The sequence below is a fragment of the Octodon degus genome, unplaced genomic scaffold, assembly GCF_000260255.1.
Source record: "Octodon degus isolate 3935 unplaced genomic scaffold, OctDeg1.0 scaffold00115, whole genome shotgun sequence".
NCBI classification, from domain to species: domain Eukaryota; kingdom Metazoa; phylum Chordata; class Mammalia; order Rodentia; family Octodontidae; genus Octodon; species Octodon degus.
The window spans coordinates 880,916-900,319 of NW_004524691.1; the positions used below are offsets into that span (position 1 = coordinate 880,916).

General features: G+C 36.3%; 1 protein-coding gene across 3 annotated transcripts in view; it reads left to right on the forward strand.

The window, feature by feature from the left end:
• Positions 1 to 19,404, forward strand: part of Mme (membrane metalloendopeptidase) — a 141,257-nt gene that overhangs the window by 23,147 nt on the left and 98,706 nt on the right. The window contains exon 1 of one of the 3 annotated variants that reach the window (XM_023699698.1): positions 16,206 to 16,578. The exons of 1 other annotated variant lie outside the window; for it this stretch is intronic. The gene's annotated coding sequence lies outside the window, so the exon portion shown is untranslated. Of the gene's footprint in view, positions 1 to 16,205; positions 16,579 to 16,926; positions 17,239 to 19,404 lie in introns of those variants that run through there. One more of the 3 variants, XM_004639815.3, reaches the window with a different exon arrangement.

Consider the following 19,404-nt stretch of genomic DNA (forward strand, 5'->3'; position numbering starts at 1 on the left):
AGTAGGTGTATGTGTTCTCAATCACCAGTCTGAACAGTGATCATAACACTTATGTAGTTGTAGCTACTGGCTCATTGTCTTGCTTTTTTCTTGCTAGTCTAAGACTCTCAAGGAGATGAAACGTTTCTATTCATCTTTGCTTTAACAATTTGTAACATGTGCTTCAGATTTATGAAGTGAAACTAAATTAAATTTTACCTAGATTCTGAAAACTCCACAGATACAAGCACAAGTGAAGACATCATCCCTCAAGCTCCAGCTGAAGAAAAATAAATAGAAAAGGATATAGTCACACAATGCTTTCAGCTAAGAGCAGGATACACTTATCCTAAATGCTTGAAAATGATTTAAATTAAGTGAAACTTTGTTTCTTTATCTGTTTCTTTAAAATGCAGCATAATAGAGCTGCACCAGATTCAAACTAAGGTTTGTACTGTCTAACTTGTAACATGACCTTGATGACACAAGGAATATCTGATTTGTGAAGTCCTGGGAGGCACATCCCATAGGCAGTCAGGTACCCTTCCCAACAGGGAAAACTGACATGTACCGAGAGCCTGTGAGAGCTTTCTAGAAGAAACATTCCATATGTAATAGGACACTGCTGTCACATAAAAACTGTGGTTCTAAATATGAACTCAATTTTTCAGTGAGCCTGCTTCTTACCTGGGCAGTTTATGCAATGTCTTTCAGGGAAAAAGGACAGGAATTAAACTACTCAGGCAGTTTAGGAGCATCTGATTGCTTCACATAATGACATGAAAGATGCCTGGATACAATAGGTGTTCTAGATACCATCTACTAATTGTTACTTTATAGAAATGAAACAAACAAAACCTCAGTTTAGAAAAATATTCTTCAGGCAAAATCCAACCTTTAAAGCACATTTAATCACAGAAAACAAACATTCAACAATGCTAAACTTTTAAGAACATCAAATCATGACATAGTCTAATTTTTAGTTTATACAAACTCAGAAAATACTAGAATATCCATTGAAAAGAAATGATGGCAGATATAAATATGGATGGTTACTATATAACTTACTTTTTCAGAAATCTCTTATTGACTAAATATATAATATGAAGTTTTTCTCATTAGTCCCATGGCTGGTTTCTGCTTATTGTGACCTGGCCTTCCCATCCCCTGATCCCAACCCCATAAAGAAGGCATCTTCTGTGAGTCCCAGTTTTCCATGGAATCAGTATTGTTTTAAAGTAGTTGCACTAAATATTATATAAATTCCAAAAAACAAAAGGATAACCCACTACTGTTATAGACTACTGGACTATATTGGATTACTTTGCTGAATTCATGCACCTACAATATATGAATGGCAGTGGAATACCCATCTCTGACAAAAGTAAACAAAAAAGGGGGATATAAATGAAGGACCATTTTGCAGTAAAAAAAATGTCTGTTTATACAAAATAGTTAGAATGGATATACAGTTACTTTCTCTTAGTACAATGAGAAGTATTGAACTAATAGTATTTAGACAAGACACCATGTCTGAATCTTGTACTATGAATAACTACTATGAAGATAATAATATGCAATGCATTAATTGTTGTAACTGTCCCAATAAACTGTTTTAATCAAACTGTTTCATTGCTGCTTCTTTCTCAATAAAACTAATATAAAAAAACAAAAACAAAATCCAGTTGCTAAAGTACCAATTGAATAAGATTTATATAATTAATATTTTCCTATATATCTAATTACTTCTTTAACTTAAGTATAAGTTATAATGACATTTTGTATCACTGGCATTGGATGATTGGTTGAATTATCTGTGTCACTTTCTATATCAGTAAATACAGTGGAAAAATGAAACCAAAATATCCTAGCTCAATATTCTTATCTGCTAAAGACTCCAACACAGGATAGCTTTTACTTCGCTGAGAAGTGCTACACAAACATGACTTCCAACTGGAAATATTTTTATTAACATAACTAAATGAACCTAGAAAAGGCAAAATCAGAAATACTATCTCACAATTTAACTCATCCTCATTTAAACCCATACATACCACTTACCACTAGAACTCATAATGTATTTTATAATTCTCTGACATTCTACAGGAACCATCAGTGATAGGGTAGAATATTTAGTTTGAGCAAATATAATGCACATTCTGGTTGTAGGAAATATTAAATAAAGGTAGGCTTTCACAGATTTCCCTAGAGAATTTATTTCTAATTACTATTTCAACAATTATTTTGGATAAAATACATTCATCAGTGAGAAGAAAAATTCTCATTCAAAGACAAAGTAGAGAGGTTTATATTATATTTTAAAAGGCAAAAGATTTATATGCTCTTAAGGGAAGCCAGAGTATATATTTTAAATATGCAAAACATTTTAATATTTGTTTTCCCTTTAAAATCCTTTTTTAGTACCTTACAAAACTATGTAGATAACAGGTACATGAATACTCTTAACATCATTAGTCATTAAAGAAATGAAAATTAAAACTTCAGTGAACTATTATTATACAATCATTGCAACAGTCAAAATCAAAAATTGACCAGATCATACCAAGTATCAACAAGGATATGGAAATACAGCTCTCATACAGTACTAGTGAGAATATAAAATGACACCACCATTCTGGAAAACAGTTTGGCAGTTTTTGAAAAGACTGAACATTACTTTCATATGGTCTAGCCATTCTAGCCATTTCACTCCCTTATTTACTTGGAAGAAATGGTAATGTATGCTGATATAAAGACTGGAATATAAATTTTCATAGCTACACTGGGTAAAAATCACATGGGTCTTGAAATATACGTGTTGTAAGATTATAGCTATTTAAAACTCCAGAGCCAGCAAAATAGCTCAACGGAATAAGTGCCTGCTTTGGCAGGCTGAGGTACGAGAGTTCCATCTGTGGTCCTGCATGCCACACTGGCCCAGCCCCTGGGGTGTGCTGAGCCGACAACTGAGTCCAGACATGAGGGTTCACACCTGTAATCCCAGCATTGGGGAGGCTGAAAATAGGAGGATCACTATGAGTCTGAGCTGTGTAGTGAGACCTCCACAAAATACATAAATAAAAAATAAATAAACAAATAAACACTCCAGAAAATGCAAGCTCTGTAGTGGCAGGGAGAGGAGTGGGGAAGGCCAAGAGGGAAGATCATCAAGTGGACAGGATTTTCTCTTTCAAGGCAATGGACAAATTTATTATCTATTTTTATTCTTCATTGTAGGTTTTGAGGGGAGTATTGAGGTTATTGGAACTCAAATCCAAGGGTGCTTTCTACCTCTCCAGTTCTTCTTACTTTGAGATAAGATTTCAGTAACTTGCCCCAGTATTTACCCTCCTGTTTCAACCTCCCCTGTGCTTGGATCGTAGGTATATACCACTATACTTGACTAAATTTATATGGATTAGGGTAATTTTTGTGATTATATACATATGTCAACCTTTATAAACTTTATATTTGATTACAGTTTTGTATGTCAACTGTGCCTTAATAAAGCTATTAAAGCTAAAATACTTCCCTCAAATGAATTGAATATTGTAGGGTGGTCTGATACAGTGTCATTGATGCTACTGCTATACTTCATTCAACTAGCATCACTTCTAAACTTGGTTTAGTGTGAGTGAAATTTAGTAATATAGAATTTTTTGGCACTCAGGCATTATTAAAAATTTTTCAACAGTTGATTAAGTACAGAGTCTGAATTTCTGTCTAAAACAATTGATTAGGAAGTAATGGGAATAATGACTCAAGACAAAAAAAGATGAAATAGCGGTTTTGAAAAGTCATAATGGTTAAAATGCTAGCATGACCCTTCAGGAAAACCCAGAGACTAGAGTTCATGATGGCTAAGTTCACCTTTATGAATGAAATACTTGTGCAAGAGAAATGAAAACAAAAATTTAATATTTAGAAACTCATTGTTCTGCAAATAACAAAGAAGCCACAAAGGCCCCTCAGATGTGTCAGTCCTAGAAAAGCTGGGGCAATGCTGAGTTCATAAAGTGTTTGGGTTCATGGGTACATGGATTTTGGAAATGTACTACACATAAGAAAATCGAGCAATATTTTGGACTAGATTTGGGAATTGCCTGCCGTGAGTCTGGAGCTGATATAATGAGAACAGTTAGAAACAATCCAGGAAGAAAGGGAGGAAACAGATATGAATGAAGAGAGAGTGCTTTACTTACAGTTAAATGGAGAAGAGAGAGAAAAAGATCAGGGTTAGTAGCATAATGGCATGGAAGCTGAAAGAACTGAAAGTTCAAGAATATATGTATTATAGATTTTTAAAAGTACAGGGCTAGAAATAGAAAAAAAGGTTCCTGGATGTTTTCAGGAAGAAGGGTGAGAGAGTTGCTAAGTGGGACACAAAAGGTTAGGAAAGGTGTGTCCAAGTCTAGAACAAGGCTGACTGATTTGGAGCACTCCAGTAATAGAGGGGTATTAAATGGATCTGGTTTTCTTTGAGAAACCTTAAATACTATTAATCACTCCCTGCTGTGAAATTGTCCCTTAATCATTTATTGGCACTATTGCAAAGGGAGAGAAATTGTACTTCAGGGAAAAATCTTTAAAAAATTTTATTAACACCTACTTCAAAGAGTTACTAGAGAAATTAGTATGACTTGAGCTTCTCAGCAGAATTAAATTCACAGAGTTTCAGATGGATAAAAGTTGTTACTGTCAAGTCAGCAGGATAGGAATAGAGCTCACTACCCTCAAATGCCTTACTACCATGATATGCACTCAATTCAACAAGAGAATGACTGAACCTATCCCCTATTTTTGTGGTATCAATCAAGCTCACAAGAAAGAACTTCCAGAAAAGTTCTTCCCTACCCAGTTCTACAAGCAGCAGGAAGTGGGCACAGGGAAGTAGAAAGAGACTGTTTTCTCTTTGGAATGTTACTCCTGTCTGTACTAATAAACATTAGATATCACAGGTTGGCAAAGGGAACAGACAGCAAGTCTTCTCCCATAACACAGGTAATTTCATAAGGGCAAAAACAAGTCAACTCACATTGTTTAATTTTTCTGTGGTTGTGGGTTATATACAATTATGTACTAAGCTAGTAAATCCCATTAATTAATTTTTATGATCTGCTTAACTTTCAAGTTTAGAATGTATTAATATGAATTGAATAGACTTGTGAAATAGCATCACTATACTTGAAAAGAATGTACTTGAATAAAATTTAGAAAGCATCTTGTAATATAAACAACTATTTTTCTTTAGGGTTTGATATTCAGAGGTTTTACATATTACATAACAATGTGGATAGACCTTAATATCCTCGGATTCTATGCTCATACATGCAATAAACTGAATATTATATATACCTGAAAAAATAAGAATAACAAGAAAAATACATTAAAATATTATTAAAAATACAGTGCAACAATTATTTACATCAAACTTATATTGCACTCATTGTTATAAGTAAACTAAAGAAAATTTAAAGTATGCAAAAGATTGTATATAGATTACATGCAAATATTTTACCATTTTATATAGTAGATGTGAGCCTCCTTATATCTGGTATGTGCTGAGAAATCTGGAACAAATCCCCATGAATACCACGGGATAACTGAATACACTCAAAGCGACTGTGAACATACTCCTATAAGACTGAAGGTTTTAGGGTGTTCCTTCTACCAGGTTTTAAATAATGCAGTTATATTTAATAATCTAAATGGATATGAATGCTGGCTGAAGGAATGATTGCCTGATAGAAGGTATTAAAAATAATGGAGGCAGTGATAGACTTCCTCTGTACAAAAGGGTATGATACAAAGCATATAAATGAAGCATAAAATATTGGTCTCAAATCCAGATATTTCTATTTCACTTGGCACTTTTCCTGGAAATGCTATGGATCCAAGAATTTGAAAATTGATTACACATAGAATATGATTATTTCAAGGTAATACATAAGCTTTCCAACATGAAGGTTTCTTAGAAGCCACATTGCTTGTCCTAATTTTGACTATTTGCCATCAGCACTTCTGCCCAAGGGGTGCTGAACGAGAAATGTAAAAGTTAACCATTCCAAAAGTACAGCTTGTTTCCAGGACAAAAATCTAAGCATTTGTGCTTTTCTTTTGCCTGCTGTTCTGTAATATTCAGCTCCTTGCTTTTACTTCCAGAGTCAGGGCCACAGATGCTCGCAGGAAATGTGTCAAAGGGGTCTAATGAGAGTAAATCAGATGCACATGTGCCTTGGTATGTGGTGCTGGGCAGACCAAGGCCTGAAATTCATCCCTCCCTCCAGGATGGAATTAGTTCCAGTTTTGTAAATGCATATTGTCCACAAGCTGTGCTGTGAAAACCACCTTCTCTCCTTTTTCTCGATACATTTCCAGTTAGAGTAGTTCAAGTGTGTCGCAGGGATGAGACATAATCAGCTTGGGACCTGCGGGATGACATGTCTATGCACTGGAACTTAGCTGGATTCTCCTGCGAGGGGAAAGTTCATCCTATCCCATAGAGACTTTCCTGCCTGGTAAGATTGGAGCACATGGAAAAGTTTACCCAGAGAACAGGCTCAACTTTGTGTTTTGCAATTTAATTTTCAGTCACTCAGTTATGCTTAATTGAAAAGAAAACCTGTGAGTGACTGTTTTCAAAAATAATCATTTGGTGATTAGTGGTCAGTTTTCCTTGCATAGCTACTATAATATTTTAGAGTCTGTTTGTTCCATCATCGCAGTTAATTATTGCATTTGACACACTGCCAATATTTAGGTGTTTTCTCAGATTATCAGAAATTGTAAACCTCTCACTGTTATATTCTATCATATGACAGAAATGCTACTATGTCAAAAAGATGCACATCTTTTCCATACCTTAAATACCACCACCATAGATTCCTTCTCTCAGTTAAGTGACAGAGTTACCCAGTTGTTCCAAACTAGAAATATTTCTAGATTCTTTTCTTTATCCTAAACATAAATATCACTAAATACTCTGAATTTCACCTCAACAATTTCTATTTGTTTTGGATGACTGATTTATTTTTAAGCAGTTCTCTTAAGAATTATTGCACTATTTCTCTAACAGATTTCCTATCCTGTGAACTTTCTCCTTTCATCTGTCCCTCTCATTTCCACCAATGAAGCAGAGATATTTGGATGAAGAATTCTGACTTTTTGTTCCTTTGGACAAAATTCCAGCAAGGCTTTCAACTGCATGAATTAACTGTAAGAACTTTGGTATCACAAACAATGCTTCCATGGTCTGTACTACATTTTAATCATCTATCAAGAAACTGTTTCCCATCTCTCTGTTGTCCACATACCTTCTATTGTAAACATTACCTCTTTTTTGGCAGCTTGTTTCAAATTATTAAAATATTTTGCTGTATCTTGTACAATATTTAAAACACAACATGTTTGCTATGTTCTGCTTTACAACCTACTTTATCTATCACCTTTCTACTCATTCTTCAAATCAAACATTCAGTGTGCTGTATAATGAAGCATTGTTATTAATGTAATAAGTAGTTGCTCTATATATCTCAAGTGAACTTCAGATACAACAGCTATGAACATTACCATATTCTATCATAAATGCTTGCTTGGATTTCTCTTACCCATTAAACTATGGATCCCTTGATTATATAATGATTACATGTTTTGTTTTCTTTGCATCTAAAATAGTCTTCATCTTTGCTTTTTCATAGTAGTTTTTTGAGTGTCACCCATATTGATTTATTTAACTGAAGTTAGCCATTTTGCATTCTGTAGGTGTCCTATTTTATGAATGCATTACAACATCCTATTCTTTACTCCATCAAGGATTTTTTGTTTTCCTAGTTGTTAAAAATTACTGTGGACAGCACTGTCAAGCAGTCTTGAGCATGTCTCCAATGGCATCTGTGCAGATGTTCTACAGGCACAGCCAAAAGTTAAACTGTTTGGTATAAGTTACAGTGCTTCTTCAACATTTGTAGAGAATGTTCATATGTCCCAAAATCATTTGCTGAAACAAGTGCTTACTTATTTTGCCAGATTTTCAGAAATGATAAGAGGTTTCTGCAAAAACAAAAACAAAAAAATTTGTCTGCAATGCCAACTCTTCCCATATGAAGTATGGGGGCATGAAATAATGCTCCAAAGTGAGCCTCAAGAGCAAATTTCCTTTCCATTTTTCTTCTGCACTCCTATCTCTCACCCAGTACTCTTTCCCAAGGCAAGCCACAGAAATTGCAATCCCCCTTTCATACAGCTAGTCATGGGGGTGTTAAGGATGCAATTCCACCTTATTGTAGAGTCCTGACTTATGGCAAGGACTGTGGGAAGGAACGGATGCTATACTAAGGAGCCAAAAACAAAGTGAACAAACAAAACTTCCTGGGTGGGTTTCTTCACATAATTCATTAGCATCAGATCATATCTTTTTAAATCAATTATATTTATTTAAGACTGCCCAGGAATCATAAAAATCAACAAACAGCTGCTGATCTTTAGGTGTACATTCTGAAGAATCTCATATCACCTAAAACCATAAATAAGTAAATTTTTTATGCTTTTCTTCTACCTTTTCTGTGTTGTACATGCGTTTACTTTGCCCCTTTAAAAGGATAAGAAAATTTATACCGCCTTTTCTACATTAATTCAGGTTTTCTTGTAGGATTGGATCTACTTTTGAATCTCTACTATATCTCATTGTTCTATTTTCCCTAATTATATATCGGTCATTGCTAAATTACTACTGTTACTTTATATGTCTTCTTACCTTGTAGATTAAATCCCTTCTACTCATGTTTCTCTCCTACCTTCTTCCCAGGGGTTATTCTGATTATAATATTTTCTTTGTTCTTCCACAAATATTTTATAGCTTACATCATATTTTTAAAAATTCTATTTGGCATTTTATTGCTATACAACATATAGATCAATTTGAGTAAAACATATTTTTATTATATTGCTACTTTTATTATATGGAATAGTCAATTCTAGGTATCTTATTTGTCTTTCAATTTTTTTTGTCTTCCATAGTTTTGAAGGAAGACTTACTAACAAGTGTTTTACGGATTTATTTTTGGAAAATACCTATATTTATGTTTGTGTTGTTATTTCTACATATACTTGTTACTGAGGATAAAATTTTTAATTTACATTTTCTATTATAAGAAAATATTAGCATAATATTAGTATATTTCAAAAAGCATAATACTTTTATAAACATGAATAGTTTTGTGCATCTTTTAGTTTTTTAGTATTAATGATCATACTCTTCAGACAATGACAGTTTTTCAATTTATTTAACATTCTTTCTTATATTTCTATTCACCTTCACCTCTCTTTTCTCTAATTGCAGTGTCAGTGTCCTCTAATACATTACTTAGTGTGTAATAATGTAACTTAGTCTGGGCCCATTTTTATGTACTTGTACATTCATTTATTTTCTTAGAATTTATTCTGGTTTTTTTCTTGTTTCTAAGCTTAGAAGCTGATCTCAATAAAGTGGAATATTTTTTCCTCCAAAGTAAAATCATTTAAATCTAGAAATTCTTTTATATGTACCTCAATTGACATTACTGATACATAGTATTTTCATTGATATTCCATTATGATTTTTAAACTTACATTGTGATTATATCTTGGATTCATCTGCTATTTTAAGTTGCGTGTATCATGTATCCTTTAAAATTTCTAAATTTACACTGTTATTAAATTATGTGTCTTCAGTTGTATTAAGGTATGAGAATGTGTTATTTGTAATGAAAGTCTTATAAATTAAATGGAACTTCATGGTTTAATATGTAATCAATAATTATAAATAGTTCCAGTGATAGTCTTCAGTACACACTGACAAAGGGGGAATTCTTCAAATTCGGGATGAAATATTGTATGGATTTCTGCTACATAATCTTTTGATATTGTTAATCAGATTTTCTATACTATTAGTGATTATGCACTTGATTTATCAAATACTCAAAAGAAGATATTCAAATTAAAAATTACCATATTGAACTATTGATTTAGTTCTTATGTTATTTTTTGAAATACATACCTAAAATTTTGCTGCTGAGTATAATTAGGTTTAGAATTATATTATCCTGATGAGTTGTTTTTAGGAAGCAAATTTTTATTCTATTTCATCATAGTACAATATTCCTATACCATTATTCATTTGGGTAAATATATATATTTTCATCATTTTGCTTTAAATGACTCTATATCTTTGTTTCTAAGGTCTGTCTCTTTTAAACAGGAAAGTTTGTTCCAATTATATTTATTGTTATTAAAATGTTTTGATTTCCTCATACTATTTTATTTTATACTTTCTTTTTTTGTACCATTAATTTAGATTGGTTTATTGAACAGTTAATGCTTAATTTTTAATCAATTTTTCATGTGTATATCTTGTAATTTGAACAACTACTTTGTTTTGTTTTGTTTTTTCTTCCATAATTTTATTGATAAACAAATAGCAATGAGACAGTTTCAAATCCAATTGGTAGGACAGTTTCAATAATTAACACATTGCATATATTCTTTCTAGTGGTTATTTGCTGTACAAGATGCGGACATGATATCTTATTTACAAACTCTATTAGAACAAATCCCTCTATTCATTAAGAGAATGTAACTATATATTTATCCTAACCATTGGGAATACATAGATACAAAATCGACATTCATCTGTATCTCTTTTTTGTATAGCTCTGTTATTTGAATATTATAGGTGTGTTAACTCAGCAAAATATTCTAAAAAAATCCAGTAGTCCATAATAGTATTGGGGCTTCCACTTCACTAGTAATGTCAGAAATTGTTGACCTGAGTCCCCTACAGCTCAACATAACAGCATGGCTTTACTTCCTATATTTCATCTTCATACTTTTCTACTGGATGGTTAAGACCAAGACAAAGCAGAACCTGTGCAACAAGAGTTGTAGCTTTTGGGTCTGAGAAGGTCAGTGAAATCCCCTCAGGATTTATTCTGAGATCCTGTACCTCAGATTGTAGAACCTTTATCAGTGTCAGCCATGTGGATGAGTCACGGCCATTGCTTGGCCAATGTGCTCTCTGTGAAAGCCTGAGAGAGTGTTTTCTCTCCACATGACTCTCCTTAGGCACACTCTACATCATCGCTCACTTTCTTCTTAGGCCCCATCGTCTCCTTGATCAGAAAATTTGGGACACTACTGAGTTACATGACATTACAGTACAAGTTCTCCTATGTCCTGAGTCTTAATTGACCTTGGAAGGCTAGGGCCAAAATGTTGGCTTTCCTTGTGGCCCTCCTTTTTATTTAATTTTGGTCTGTAAACTTAGGTTGTTAACCCTCCAGCAGACAAGCTTATTGTTATTACCATACAACCTAGGCTTTTAAGCTTAACCTCACTATCTGTCTGAATATCAAACATCTTAGGCATAACATGGAACAAGTATTTTTCATCAAGTATTGATATGTTGAACTTTAAGTCCCTACAGAATATGATGAAAAAACATTTAAAAAATTGAAATATATTTTAAAAATAAGCATGAAGAGTTATATAATTCTTATGTTTACATAAGTCCAGAAATCTAACCATATACAACCTTGTATCAGGACAGCACCACAACATTCCTTTTCCTATCTCCTGCCTTCATTCACCACCCCCTTCTTTTTGAACAATCATCTAACCGAGTGACAGCATGGCAGCAACTGGCATGTCATGACAAGCAACCCATATTCAGAAGACCAGAATGACAGGCACTCCAAGCATGAACCTACTATTACAAATTGCCATCTTCAGTGCAGTTACTTATTTCACAGGTGTCAGTATATATAGTTAGTCAGGGTAAGAATCTTTCCAGTTAACTGCTAGATTCAAAAATCTTCTGGAAATTCTGGGATCATTGCCTTACCCATCTTTTACATATAACTGTATGGCTTGTCACTGTCGTGTTTCCTAGCTCTTCTGCTTTCCTTCTCTTAATTAGTCTGTCCTCAAGTTCTTGCTTTCCTTTTACTTGTATTATACCTTTCTATTTGTATATTTCATCTTTTGAGTTCTTATACTAGGAAAATTATATGATATTTACACATGTGTGTCTGGTTTATTTCACTTATGAGTATACCTTCAAGTGGCATCCACTTCAATATAAAGGCTTCGAGTTTATCATTCTTTATAGCTGAGAAATACTCCATTGTATAAAAATACCACATCTTTTTCATCCATTCCTCAGGTCATGGGCATCTTGGTTGTTTCCAAGATTGTATTTTATACTTTCTAAATGTCCTTTCCTAGTATATTATTTTTCCCTTTATTTTAATTTCTTTCAAGTATTTTCAGCTGAAGTGATAGCTTATTTATCTAAGCATCTGACTGGCAAGTGCAAAGAATGATACTGGTTTGATCCCCAGTACCACATGAAACCTGGCCCCAGAAACCTGGATGAGCTATGCCAGCCACTGAAATAGGACATGGTGGTGCATTCCTGTAATCCCAGCACTGGGGAGGCTGAGCCAGGAGGATCACTGCAAGTCTGAGCTGAGTAGCGAGACCCTGTACTAAATTAATTGATTAATTAATTAATTAATTAATTTCAAAAGAGTATTTTCTTTCTGTAAGTTTTGCCTTATGAATTCTATTTTTTTATTATAGTGGTTACATTAGTGATCTTCACTTGTATAACTAACTTTAATAATACCTAAAGCTTAAAATTAATGCTATTAATTTCCTTTTACAAACAAAAGGACTATAGAATGCTTTAACTTCAATACACACTTCCCAAATTTACACACTATTAGTATACAGTATGTTTGCCTATCTTTCTAGTCAAAATATGTTTTTTGGTCAATGTTCACTTAGATTTATGATTTACTATTGAAATATGTAGGGAATGTTTAAATAAAATATTTATTTCAATAAAAGATGTATTGCCATTAACTGTACTCAAAATGTCTTACCTTCCTTCAAACACCTTTATCCCATCAATCTTTCATTTTCTGAAGTAGCTCTGAAAGTCCACTTTTATATATGTCATTTCACGACTACCTCAATATTATGAATTAACTAAAACTTCTTATAGTAATTTCTGTCAGATAGTAAGGTTAAACTCAACTGCTTATTTTATAGGGTAATAGTATCATTAAGCTTCTCTTCTGGAGGGTTAACAACTTAAGTTTGCAGACAAAAAATTAGAGAAAAAGAAGGGTTACAAGGACAGCTAACATTTTGATCCTACCCTTTCAAAGTCAGTAAGGACTGGGAACATAAGAGAAACTGTACTGTAACATCCTGCAAATCAGTGATGTCCCAAATTTTCTGATCCAGGAGATTATAGGGCCACAGCAGAAAGTGATCAATGATGTATAATGTGCCTAAGGAGAGTCACCTAGAGAGAACATTCTCTCAGGCATTTACAGAGAACAAATTGGTTGAGCAATGGCTGTGACTCATCCACATGACTGACACTGACAAAGGATATACAAACTGCAGTACAGGGTTTTAGGGTAAATCCTGATGGGATTTGACTGACCTTGTCAGATACAAAAGTTACATTTTTTGCTATATAGGTATTGCTTTATCTTGGTCTTAGCCATGTAGCAGAAAAGTATAAAAACGAGGTATAAAAAGTAAAGCCATATTAATGTGCTGAGTTTTAAATGGCTCAAGTTGACAACTTCTGACATTGCCAGTCCTATGGATAACCTACTACTATTGTTGACTACTGGACTACATTGGATTATTTGTCTGAATTCATGCACCTACAATATTTAATTGGCAATGGAATACCCATCTCTGACAAAACTAAACAAAAAAGGGGATATAAATGAAGGACCATTTATATCTGTATATACAAAACAGTATAGATATACAGCTACTTTCTCTTCATTCAGTGAGAAGAAAGATTTGTACTAAGTGTTTGGACAGGATATCATGTCTGCATTTTGTACTTGCATAGCCACTACAAAGACAATAATATACAATGTATTAATTATTGAAACTGTCCTACTAATTGGTTTTCAAACTGGCTCATTGCTATTTGTTTCTCAATAAAATTAATAAAAAAGAAATAAAATTTAAATCACACACACACATACACGCACGCATGCACGCACACACACACGCACACACACACAAAAGTAATTTCTGTCAAATAGAAACATAATGGTGTGTCCTCATCCACCTTATTAACCAGATCTGGTGTCATGGGAGTTTTGGCTCTTCTCCAAAGTCAAAAGAACCATGAAAGGGAAATGTCTTGAATCTATTCAGGACATAGAGTCAGACAGCACACTGTAACTAAGGACAATCGTAAAAGAAGAACTGCTGCCGAAAGTAGCTGGTGTGGGCCAGCCAGATAGCTCAATGGATTGCAGAGCCTGCTTAGGCAGATGCAGGGACAGGGCTTTGATCCCCAGCCTACATTGCTGGCCCTGCCCCCAGGACACACTCAGGTGGCCACTGAGACTGGGAGTGGTAGTTGTAATCCCAGCGCTTGGGAGGCTGAAAACAGGAGGATTGCTACAAGTCCGATCTGTGGAGTGAGACCCCGTAGACCCTGCAATAATACATAAAAAAGAAATAAGTAGATAAGTGAATAATAAAAAAATGAAAGTAGCTGATGTGATAAATGTGTGAATAGTAAGAGGGAGTATTTTGAGAGGTGTTAATGGCAAGGTATCGTTTACTTTGTTAATTTTTAATGTTTAAACACTATATTTTCAGTCATGTTATTATATTGTTTGTCATTCTTTTCTACAACAAATTTTCCACCAATTATTATTTTGTTTCATAAATTCACTCTCAAGAAGTTCTTGTAAAGAGAGTAAGGTGGCAATAATTCTGTTTTCATTTGATACAATCTAGCTTGGATTATTTACTATACATTTTAACTTGGGAACATTAGGAGCACACAATTAGTTTAAATTCTTCCTCTGAATCCATCTGATGTTGACTGATCTGATCAAGAATTTTCACCGAGGGGGCCTGGGAGATGGCTCAGTAGAATAAGTGCTTGCCTAGCAAGTGCAAAGGCCTGAGTTCAATCCCTGGTTCCACCAAAAAAACAAACAAACAAAAAAAAACACCTTTTTTTTTTTTTCACCAAAAGTATTTGTTATAAATTTACTAGCATGTGTCAAGCCTAAAGAAACAGAAAGGAAAAAATACAGTTCTGTAAAAAAGGCCCTACACTTTGGTAATTATTTGGAAAGATGTATACCTTCTCTGCAGATGTTGAAGCAAATAACTTTCTACGCAGCATTTCTGCTTATAGTTGATAGAGGGTAAAGGGCATAGTATGAATGGAATAGCTGGGTTTTTTGGATCACCTTTTACTATAAACATTTATTTTCAGTCTCCCAGCTTTATGTAAGAATCTCTGAACTGATTTTTCACCTTTCACTGGTCTATATGTCTAAAGTTCCTGGGACTTACAAGCCTTGGGAAAAGGAAGCATCATGTGACTTAGATTTGGTATGGCCTTCCAGATATATCTAGTAGAAGGACGGCCACCATCTTTGGCACTTACACATCTTTTTCTATATTCTTGGCTATCTCTGTTTTTGGCCTTTTAGTTGTCTTTTATTTTCTTGCTAGCTCAATTAGAAGTTCAAAAATTGTTTATCAAGTCTTCTGAGTGTTGTACACAGGGACAATTTTGAAGGCCCCGCTCAGCCTGAGGCCCGACCCACTGCATTTTACTACTAACAAGTTATGCATGGCCATCAGGAATATTACTGTCTCATTCCGATAATTAACCAATCTGAATGACCTTAGAAAACCTCAGTAAGCCTCAGTTTTCTGATTTTACTGACAGGAAGAACTTGAGGGCTCTTATATCAGATCCCTTAAAAGACACATTATCTCAGAATTGCATAACTCCTTAGGGAAAAGATTTAGCCTTCTTGATAAGATCTTTGTAACTCTAATGAACTTCAGTGAGATTAAAATTTACTGATTGTGCTTGGTCTTCCGTGCACACACACCCCCCATGCTACCCATACTCATGAGATTCCCAAGAGTTAGGAGGCTGGAGAGTGGAGTTTTCCTGACATCATACTGCTCTGACCAAATAGAAAAGAAAGAAAAGAGTAAAAACAACAGGAATGAAAAAGAGGGAGAAAAGGAGGAACGGAGAAAAAAGAGAAAAGAGAAAGGAGGAAAAGTAAGGAGGAAAGAAGAATTTTAATAACTGAAAAACGAAAGAGGCTTACAGGAGAAGAAAAAAGGAGCGAGAAGGGACGAAAGAGTGTGGGAAAGAGAGAAGCAGTATTGTCGAGGTCCACTAGGGAAAGAGATAGAATCTTCCCCAGCACGACCAAATCCCAAAGAGCTAGTACACTGTTTTCTTGAACGCCCAGAAGCTAAGCAATTCCAAGAATTTTTGGCAAAGCCCTTCGGGGAATGTTGAGGTGGGGGACTTTCTCACCACCTCCTCACAGGATATGACAGAATCTGGGAGACCTGGAGAGAACCTTCAGGTCACTCCGGGAACTGCTCCCTTCTCGGGTCCTGGAAGGCCAGGGGTGGGGGACGCGAGAGGTGCGGGGCGCGGAGATGAGCGAGTGGCGGAGCTGGACCGGGCGCAGGCGGGAACAGCCGCCCAAGTCCCCGCGTGGGAGCTGCTGAGAGGCCACGGTGAGTCTCTCTGGTGAGGGTTCGAGGGATGCCCCCTTCTCCGATGCCTTCCGCCCGGGCTGGGGAGCTGCGGGCCGGGAAGCTTGCGGGAGTCTGGCCTGCTCCGTTCGTAGCGCGCTGCTCTGGGCGCGCCTTGGGGACACGCCACCCGCGGGCGCTCGGAGAGGCCCTCGCCGCCCTGCTGCCCGGCGCCGCCGCCCGGCCGCGCGCTTCTCGGTCTTCATGTGTCTGTTCGGCAGCCTCCAACTTCTCCCGATCCCTACTGGTGAGTCCTGGGCGAGCAAGCCGGCTTCGAGGAGCTGCAGCGCAAGCCTCTGAAGAGCGCGAGTGCCCAGCGCTCGGAGCCCGCGGGAGGCGCGGGGCAGGGTCCGCGGCTCTGGACGGCGCTACGCTGCGAGAAGGAGGCGTGCCCCGGGCAGGCGCCGCCAGCGGGACCTGAGGAGTGCGGGGAGGGCTGGGACTGAGAGGGTGACTTGGAGGAGGGCTCTGTGAGTGATGTCAGGTCGCCTCTCCCGGCTCATTTCCATAGCTCCTTGCAGCCTCTGCTTGCGGAGTTATGTTTGGTTACGGAGATCTGCGCTACCAAATTGCACCCGGGTTGATTTGGGGGCTGGGAATTTGCCATTCTGCTGCACAGCCACTGGGTGTTTTAAAAGCAAGGTTTGTTTTCATTTTGATTTCTGTCGGGTTTTTTTACTGTCTAACTCACTTTTCTATTTTTACTTTTCTTAACCTGAAAACCTTTTCATGATCCACCTCTTCATTGTGCTTTGAACCCTGATTTCCTATTATATAATTTATGCTTAAATCGCACCAGGGTTGGTTGGCGCAGGGTGGGGGTGTTTCTTGTGTAAATGGAAGATTTTTTTTTTTTAAAGACCTTTTCCTGCTTACCTGATCTCAGTGTATTTGTACTCTTTAAAAAGAAGCGTACTCGCATCTTTCTCTAGCCTCTGGATCAAACCTACTCCTCCTCCATAAATGATTCAAATGGCAATTTTTGTAAGCGGAAAACTAGTATCTGACTTGCAGCGTCAGCGTTTAGAAGCTGCTCCTCGGCAAATAGGCTGTGAGGGCGTTCACTCCCTTGCTTTTTTGCTGGATTCTATCTCATGCAAACACTGTTCGATAGTTTCCTGAGCGCCATCCTGCGTGTCTTGGGTTGTGTGGCACCGCTACACGTGGGAGTAATGTAGCTAGGATTCTATGGCCAGAACTATCTATTTCCTTGAGGCCAGAGAAAAGTCTAGTAAGTAAGGTCCAGGGAATAGGATGATGTCCCCGAGTTGCTTCCTCCTCAGTTTCTGCAGACATTCGCACAGCCTGCTTTGCCTTTCTATTTCTCAGTTTCCATTATGCACACTGCAATTACATAGCACAGTCACAGAGATGTGTACAAATAAGTTAATGTTGTAATATGCTGTGAAAATGAAAAATGCTCAGGTTCAGAGTTCCCCTTTAACAAATCACTTACCCTTCAAGTTTCTTGATTGCATCATCTGATAAAGTGATAAAGTTTATGTTCAGCGGATAGAATTGCTACTTGACATTACTTTGAAATGCAGCTTAGACTAAAGCAAAATAACAGTCTCCTGATAATGTGGTCAAGTTGAAGTTTGCAGTTTTTGTTGGATTAGGTGCTCTAACTCCCTATTCCCTTCTGTGGTGCTATTTTCTTTTTAGCTTGATCTTTTTAACATTTTTCCACTTGAGGTGAAACATTATAAGAATGCAGAGATGTTTCTGCATATATTACTTTATATGGAGCTCAAAAGCATAAAATTTTTTATATTTTTTATTTTATTGACTTTTTTTGTCCCCTGCCTCTCCTGTCCCCTCCTAAAGTTGGATGGGTATAGATAAATTAGATGTGTAAGTAACAGGGCTAGAGTTATGTACCTTCTTCAGGTTTAGTTTTCTCACTATTTCATTCTCCTCATTCTCCCCTCTTACCTTCCCTCTTTACTTTCCCCTTCCCTAACCGTGCCTCTTCTGCTCCCTCCCTTCTCTCTCTCCTTTCTTTCCCTTCTCTCCTCTCATTTCCCTTTTCTTCCAGCCTTTCTGCCCTCCTTTCCCCTCCCCCACCTCCTCCCTTCCTTCCTTCCTCCCTTCCTCCTGCTCCCTTCTTCTCCTCCTTCCTTGAAACAAGATTTTGTTATATAGTCCAGGCTAGTGCCTTGAACTCGCTGTGTGCCCAAGAACGGCCTTGCACTCCAAGTGATCCTCTTGCCTCAGGCTACCCAGTGCTAGGATTACAGGCATATATCATTATATCAGGCATCTTAACCCCTTAAAAATCATCTAAAATTAATTGGAAATGATTGATAAAGTTAATTAAGAGGTTAAACATGGTATATCTGCTTTTTGACACTATGGAAAAGTGCTATTTAAGGGGAAAAAGAAATCTTCAGAGAATTTTCAAAGCAGTTAAAAGACCAGCAGGTAGAGAAAGTCTGCAGGTAATTCAAAGGTGATATTGTTTTGCTACTGGTAATAGAACCAAGCAGCTTTTAATTATTGCCTTAATTTTCTCATAAGCACCTATGCAGCTCCCTCAGCTCTGCCCTGTCAAGGATAAGGAAGAGAAACCAAAAAATAGTACACAGAAAAAGAGAAATGCTTATGCACTAACTTTACAAGGAGGTTGGAGGTTCCACAGAGCAGCTGTAACTTAATCCTTTGCTGCTCTGGCTTCCCCAGTCCAAACTTTTACTTTAGAGACACTTGTTGTCATTTCTAAGAAAGAACATTTAAGATGAAGATGAGGAAGAAAAAGAAAAAGAAGAAGAAGAAGAAGAAGAAGAAGAAGAAGAAGAAGAAGAAGAA